At 37.6% G+C, this 7,414-nt stretch overlaps 1 non-coding gene across 1 annotated transcript; it reads right to left on the reverse strand.

Moving 5' to 3' along the window:
• Window positions 1–1,719: 1,719 nt before the first annotated feature.
• LOC129312250 (small nucleolar RNA R71) lies at window positions 1,720–1,826 on the reverse strand. The gene has a single exon (XR_008593497.1). It is a non-coding gene; the product is annotated as a small nucleolar RNA R71 (small nucleolar RNA).
• Between the last annotated feature and the right edge of the window lie 5,588 nt (window positions 1,827–7,414).

Consider the following 7,414-nt stretch of genomic DNA (forward strand, 5'->3'; position numbering starts at 1 on the left):
TTAGACTTAAAACCATTCCTTGGGAGATGACCTAGGGTTGGCCCTATATTGCATTAGGGTTAGCTTTAGTGTAATTTTGAGGATAAGCGACTAATTTCCTATCAAAATTTTGGCGCCGTTGCCGGGGAATGGTTTAAGTTTAATTCTAAGGTTGTTTAGTACTTAATTTACATTTTTAGTGTTCCTGGAAAATTTTTGAAAAATTATAAAAATTTGTTTTTTGTGTTTGTTTAGTGTTTTTTGTGTGTTTTGAGTGTTTTTATTCTGTTTTGAAAAAGAAAAAAAAATTAGTGCAATTTTCGTTGGTTTGGTGTAGAGCTGAAAATACTCTGTTTCTAGTGTCTCTGTCTGAAATTGAAAAATTAACTGGGAATGAGTCTGAGGGAATTTGAACGTGGAATTTATTTCATTGAAAGCTCTATATCCTAGCTTCACTTTAAAATTGGTTTGGTCAATTTTGGACGTGGGAAGTGTCCTGTGGAAATTTTACAATCTAACAAGGTCCAGGGAGCCATTACAGAGGATTCCCAAAACCCTGTTTCAACTTTGAGTTAGCATATCTTCCTCTTTGTGCGTTCAAATTGATTGATTCCAGTTTCATTTTTCTTATCGCTGTCTTATCTTTGTTTCTTGTGTTTAGGATTTTCTTCAATTTTTCCATTTTCCTATTTGAAAGTTTGTTAGAAGCTCTGAAGGTCTTCTGGACGAAATCCTGTTTCTCCAGACCTGAGGACCAACTTGTGAAAAATTCTGGGAACGATTGGGAAGGATTTTTAATCTAAAAGTTTTATATAATTTTCCTGTATATCTCTTGTGTTTCTCATAAAAGTTTCAGGGGAATTTATCATGTGGATTTGCTGATAGAAAATTCACAAGTTCACTGTCTCCAGAGAGCCTACTGTGCGAATTCCAGAATTGCCAAAGCTTCTTGATTGAGCATTTCTAACTCTCTTTCTACTTGTTTGGTGTTATTTTTTTTTTTTCATTTTGTTGCTATTGAGTTTAATAAAAAAATAAAAAAAATATTTCTCTTGCTTTTGTGTGTTTTGAATTGTTTCATGTTGATTTGCATTTTAGTTTAGTTTGTTCTTTGTTCTTAATTTTCTTGAGCTTGATTAGTGCATGACCCGAAGAAAACATACCTCTTTTGTTGAATTAGATCCAGAAATTGAAAGAACTATTTCTAGATTGAGAAGATCACAACCTATTCTTGATTCTCATTTGGTTTGTAATTCAACAATGGAAGGTATCTTAGGACATGAGCATGTGCATAATGAGGGCCATGGGAATGGGAATGAGAATTTGCATGATGATGGCCATGTTAATAATGAATTTGAAGGCTTGCATAACCCTAGAGAGGAGAGGAGCATTAGGCAATTAACTCAACCTAATTGGCATGATAATCCTTATGGCTTATATGTTCCTCCTACTAATGTTCAATTTGAAATTAAATCCTCCTTGATTAATGCATTGCCTAAATTTCATGGGTTACCAGGAGAGGATTGTCATAGGTTTTTGCATACTTTCCTATTGGTTTGTGATACTATGAAGCCTATGCATGTAAATGTTGATGATGTTCAAGCTAAGGCTTTTGTATTTTCTCTTGAAGGTTTAGCAAAGGAGTGGTATTTCAACTACCCTTCTTATGTGAAAGTGAGCACATGGGCCGAGCTAAGAAGACTCTTCTTAGATAAATTCTTTCCAAATTCCAAGGTCACCAATTTGAGAAAGCAAATCTATGGGGTCCAACAAGGAGAGGATGAGAGTCTCTATGAGTATTGGACTAGATTCCAAGGCCTTTTGGCTAAATGCCCACACCATCAAATTTCTAGTGAGAATTTAGTCCAATATTTCTATGAGGGCTTGATTCCAAGAGACAAAGTTAACATTGATGCCGCTAGTGGTGGATGCTTGATTGACCTCACTTCCTTAAAGGCTTGGGAACTAATTGACAAGATGGCTTCAAGTGGTGCTCAATACTCTACAAGGGAAAAGAGAAATGTGAATATGGTAGGTTCCTCAGTTCTTAATGATTCATATGTGGACTTGCTAGCTGCCAAGATTGGGAGAATGTTGGCTCCACAAATATCTCAAGTGAGCAATGTAAGTACTTCTCAAGCACTTGTCCCTTATTCTTGTACTTTTTGTGACTCACCTATGCATGTAGAAAGCAATTGTCCTATTAAGTTTGAACAAGTAAATGCTATCTACAATGGAAAACAATCCTATGGTGGGAGGCAAGGGCAAGGAGCTTATTCTAATACTTACAACCCTTCATGGAGAGACCATCCTAATTTCTCCTATTCAAATCCAAATGTGGCTTTACAAGACAATCAACAAAGAGGATCCTATCAAAACACCTTTGGCCGTGACCCTCCACCTCATTTGTCTCAAGGTAGCTCTTCTCAAAGCTACAATCCAAGTGGTAATTCTCTTACACCTTCTTCTAATTCTTATAGTGATAGGAGGCTTGTTCCAATTGAGAGTTCTTCTAATTCGAACTCTTCTAATGATGTGAATGTGTTACGTAAGCAGTTGATTGAAATGAACTCTTTGTATAAAAACATGTATGATGGCTTAGGGAACAAGGTAGAGAGTATGGGTAACAAGTGTGAGAACATGAACTCTAAAATTGATGCCCTTACTTCTCAAATGAATATGCTTGCTAACCAATTAAGTGCAGCCAATGCTCAAGCCTCTACATTACCATCCAACACCGTTGCTAATCCTAAAGCTAATCTTAATGCTATCACATTGAGGAGTGGCAAGGAGTTGGGAGAAAGAGTACAAGAAGACAAAAGACAAGGGAAGGCCGAGAAGCCCTCTTTAAATTCTTCAATTGATGTTAATGTTTCTAGTTCTTCTTTTGCTCCTAATGATGCATCTTTTTGTAGAGATGATGAGGATGAAAACATTGAGGAGATCATATGTGAGCAACCACCATCTAAGGTGGAAAAGGGGACTATGGCCGAGTTGTTTAGTAAGGAAAAAGAGGGAGAGGCCGAGCAAAGTGAAACAAGAAAGGAGAGTTCAAGGAAGGAAGAAGGAAAGCAAAGTCAAGAGATTATGAAGAAGCTTCCTTTTCCACAAGCACAAGTGGTCCCTAAGCAAGTAAAGGGACAATTTGATCAAGAGGTATATGATTTCTTCCACAAGATTCATGTTAATGTACCCTTGATGGATGTAGTTAAGAACTTTCCTAAGTATGCCAAATTTTTGAAAGATTGTTGTACAAATAAAAGAAAATTTAGGCCTAATGCAAGGGTACAATTACCCTCATCTGTGAGTGCTATCATGAAGCCTCAACTCCCTATAAAATGTGAGGACCCCGGTTCCTTCACAATTCCATGCAAGATTGGCAACACACATTTTTCTCATGCATTGATAGACTTAGGTGCAGCCATTAATGTTATGCCTCTTTCAATTTATCATGCCTTGAGTCTTGATTGCATGCATAAGACACCTATGATATGCCAATTAGCGGATAGAAGTGTTAGAAGACCACATGGAGTAGTAGAAGACTTGTTGGTTTGTGTTAAAGGTCTATTATTTCCTGTGGATTTCTATGTGCTTGATATGTCAAAAGAAGGGAGTGGGGATGATATTTTGATTTTAGGAAGGCCATTTATGAGGACTGCCCGTACATTGATTGACATGGAAAAAGGTAGTTTGATTTTGAAATGTGGAGAGGATCATGTTATTTTTAATATATATGAAGCAATGAAACATCCTTTTGAGGATTATTCTTTGTTAGGTGTAAGTTCCATTGAGTTATTGCTTCATGATGCTTGTGAGTCTCACATGCTTGATTCTTTCTCACATGTTGATGATGATTTGTCTCTTGTTACTACTACATGTATTGATGGATGTAGTTGTCCTATTTGTTTAGAGATTGATGCATGCTTGAATGATGCAACTACTTCTTCTCATGATTTGTTTAAAATATCTCCTATGCTTGATCTTGAAATGCTTGAGAAGGGTATATCTTCTTGTGTTGTAGGTACTAAAGCCATTAAGGCCGAATCTATGAGTTTTTCTCCACTCGAGCTTGATGTTCTTAGGATTCCCAAGCTATTGGAGGAAAATTCTACACTTTCACATGTCGAGGCCGTGGCTCAAGTCCAAGCACTTGAGGACAAGTTGCAAGAAAAGGGGGAGGCTGTAAAGAAAGAAGAGGAGAAATCAAAAACAAGTGAGAAGCCTAAAAGACAAGATAGTACCATGGAATATTCCACCAAATTAGACTTGAAGAAGCTCATTCCCTCTTGTGTAGAGCCACCTACCTTGGAGTTGAAGCCTTTACCATCCAATCTCAAGTATGCATATCTCATTGAGAATGAGAAGCTTCCGGTAATAATTTCTAACTCTTTATCTCTTGAGGAAGAAAATGCATTACTTGATGTGTTGAGAAAGAACATACATGCTATTGGTTGGACTTTGGCTGACATTCCTGGTATTGACCCTATTGTGTGCACACATAAAATTTTTCTTGAGGACAATGCTAAGCCCATTAGGCAACCACAAAGGAGACTTAACCCATTGATTTTAGATGTGGTAAAGAAAGAGGTTGTTAAGCTACTTAGTGCTGGGATCATCTATCCTATAGCTGACAGTGAGTGGGTGTCTCCAACCCAAGTTGTACCTAAGAAAGGGGGGATTACTGTGGTAAAAAATGAGAAAGGAGAGCTTGTTCCAACTAGAGTTCAAAATGCTTGGAGAGTGTGCATAGACTATAGGAAGCTCAATAATGTGACTAGGAAGGACCATTTTCCTTTGCCTTTTATTGATCAAATGCTTGAGAGATTGGCTTCCAAGTCCCATTATTGCTTCCTAGATGGGTTTAGTGGGTATTTTCAGATTCCTATAGCTCCTAGTGACCAAGATAAGACTACCTTTACATGCCCCTTTGGTACATTTGCCTATAGGAGGATGCCTTTTGGTCTTTGCAATGCACCTGGTACTTTTCAAAGATGCATGATGTCCATATTTTGTGATTTTATTGAACATTGCATGGAAGTCTTTATGGATGATTTTACTGTGTATGGTGAGTCCTTTGATTCATGCTTGCATTCTTTAGATAAAGTGCTTGGTAGGTGCATTGAAAAGAAGCTTGTGCTTAACTTTGAAAAATGCCATTTCATGGTAGATAAAGGAATTGTTTTAGGCCATTTGATTTCTTCCAATGGCATAGAGGTGGATAAGGCCAAAGTAGATGTGATTGCTTCTTTGCCATATCCTGTTTGTTTGAAAGATTTGAGATCATTTTTGGGACATGCAGGCTTTTATAGGAGATTTATAAAGGGGTTTAGTGAAATTGCTTTGCCTATGTCTAAACTCTTACAAAAAGATGTTGATTTTGTTTTTGATGATGCTTGCAAAAGGAGTTTTGACACTTTGAAAAGCATGCTCATTTCCCCTCCCATTCTTAAAGCCCCAAATTGGTCTTTACCTTTTGAGTTGTCATGTGATGCTTCTAATTTTGCTGTGGGAGCTATGCTTGGTCAAAGAGAGGGCAAGTTATCATATGTGATTGCTTATGCATCTAGGACCCTAGATTCAGCTCAGGTTAATTACACCACAACTGAGAAAGAGTTGTTTGCTATTGTTTTTGCACTTGATAAATTTAGATCATATCTTCTTAACTCTAAAGTTGTTGTGTACACTGACCATGCTGCTGTGAGGTACTTGTTTAAGAAGACAGATTCTAAGCCTCGCTTGATTCGATGGGTGATCTTAATGCAAGAATTTGATGTGGAGATAAGGGATAGGAGTGGTTCTACCAATCAAGTAGCGGATCATTTGTCTAGACTACCTCATTTAAAAGCTACTATGGTAAACTCTAACCCTACTATTCCTTGTGATTCATTTCCTGATGAGGCATTGTGTGCCATTTCATCTAAGCCTCCATGGTATGCCTCTTTTGCTAACTATATTGAGTGTAGAGTCTTGCCTCCTTGTGCTTCACGTTTTGCCATTGAAAAATTGAAAAGAGAGTCTAGATTTTACATTTGGGAACCACCTTTGATGTGGAAGATTTGTAGTGATAAAGTGATTAGGAGGTGTGTTGATGATGTTGATGTGCCTTCTGTTCTTGAATTTTGTCACTCTCATGCATGTGGTGGTCATTTTAGCTCAAATAAGACAGCTAGGAAGGTTTTAGATTGTGGATTGTATTGGCCTAGCTTGTTTAAAGACTCTTATGAATTTTGTAAAGCATGCTTGAAATGTCAAAAGGTTAGTAGTTGGGGTAAGAGACATGAAATGCCTCAACAACCCATTTTATTTTGTGAGATTTTTGATGTTTGGGGCATTGACTTCATGGGTCCCTTTCCACCATCCTTTAGTTTTGAGTACATATTACTTGGTGTTGATTATGTTTCAAAGTGGATTGAAGCCATTCCTACTAGAACTTGTGATGCTAAGATTGTTTTGAAGTTTCTCAAATCTAATATTTTTTGTAGGTATGGAGTTCCTAAGGCCTTGGTAAGTGACCAAGGATCCCACTTTTGCAATAAGATGATGAAGGCTCTCTTGGCTAAATATGGGGTGCATCACAAAATCTCTACACCATATCATCCCCAAACTAATGGCCAAGCCGAAGTATCAAATAGAGAAGTCAAGAAAATCCTAACCAAGGTGGTGAACACAAATAGGAAGGATTGGTCTTTACACTTGGAGGATGCTTTGTGGGCTTATCGGACCGCTTATAAGACTCCCATTGGCATGTCTCCTTTTCGATTGGTGTATGGAAAGGCTTGCCACCTCCCTGTGGAGATAGAGCATAGGGCCTATTGGGCCATCAAGAAACTAAACTTGGATTTCCATCTTTCGGCTAAGGAGAGATTTCTTCAAATGCAAGAACTTGAGGAGCTTAGGTTGGATGCCTATGAGTCTTCTAGAATCTATAAGGAGAAAACAAGGATCCTTCATGACAAGCTAATCTTGAGGAAAAAGTTCCAAGAAGGAGATCAAGTCCTCTTGTTCCAAACAAGGTTTATTCATAAGCATGCCAAGTTGAAGTCTAAGTGGGAGGGACCATATCTAGTGACCAAGGTGTTTCCCTATGGGGTTTTGCAACTCTTGAATAAAGCCACGGGTTCCACTATGCAAATCAATGGTCACCTATGCAAGCTCTACAAAGATGCCAAATCACTTCAAAAGGAGGAGGACTTCTCTCAACATGTTTTTGAACCACCATGATAAGGTTGTATCTCTCTAACCTTGAGCTTTTACCTTCCTTTAATTGATATATTTAATGATAGGTATAGTTCAAGTGTGGGGGAGATGAACCTAGTAGGAAAATTAGAGTTTATTTGCTTTATTTGACTTCTTTGTTTTGTGTTTTAGTTTGAAAAAAAAAAATATCTGCACCACACTTTTGTTATGCATTCATTATTGATCTCACCTTATTTTA

Source organism: Prosopis cineraria, unplaced genomic scaffold (genome assembly GCF_029017545.1).
Source record: "Prosopis cineraria cultivar Desert tree isolate PC_DT_omini unplaced genomic scaffold, ASM2901754v1 PC5, whole genome shotgun sequence".
NCBI lineage: Eukaryota > Viridiplantae > Streptophyta > Magnoliopsida > Fabales > Fabaceae > Prosopis > Prosopis cineraria.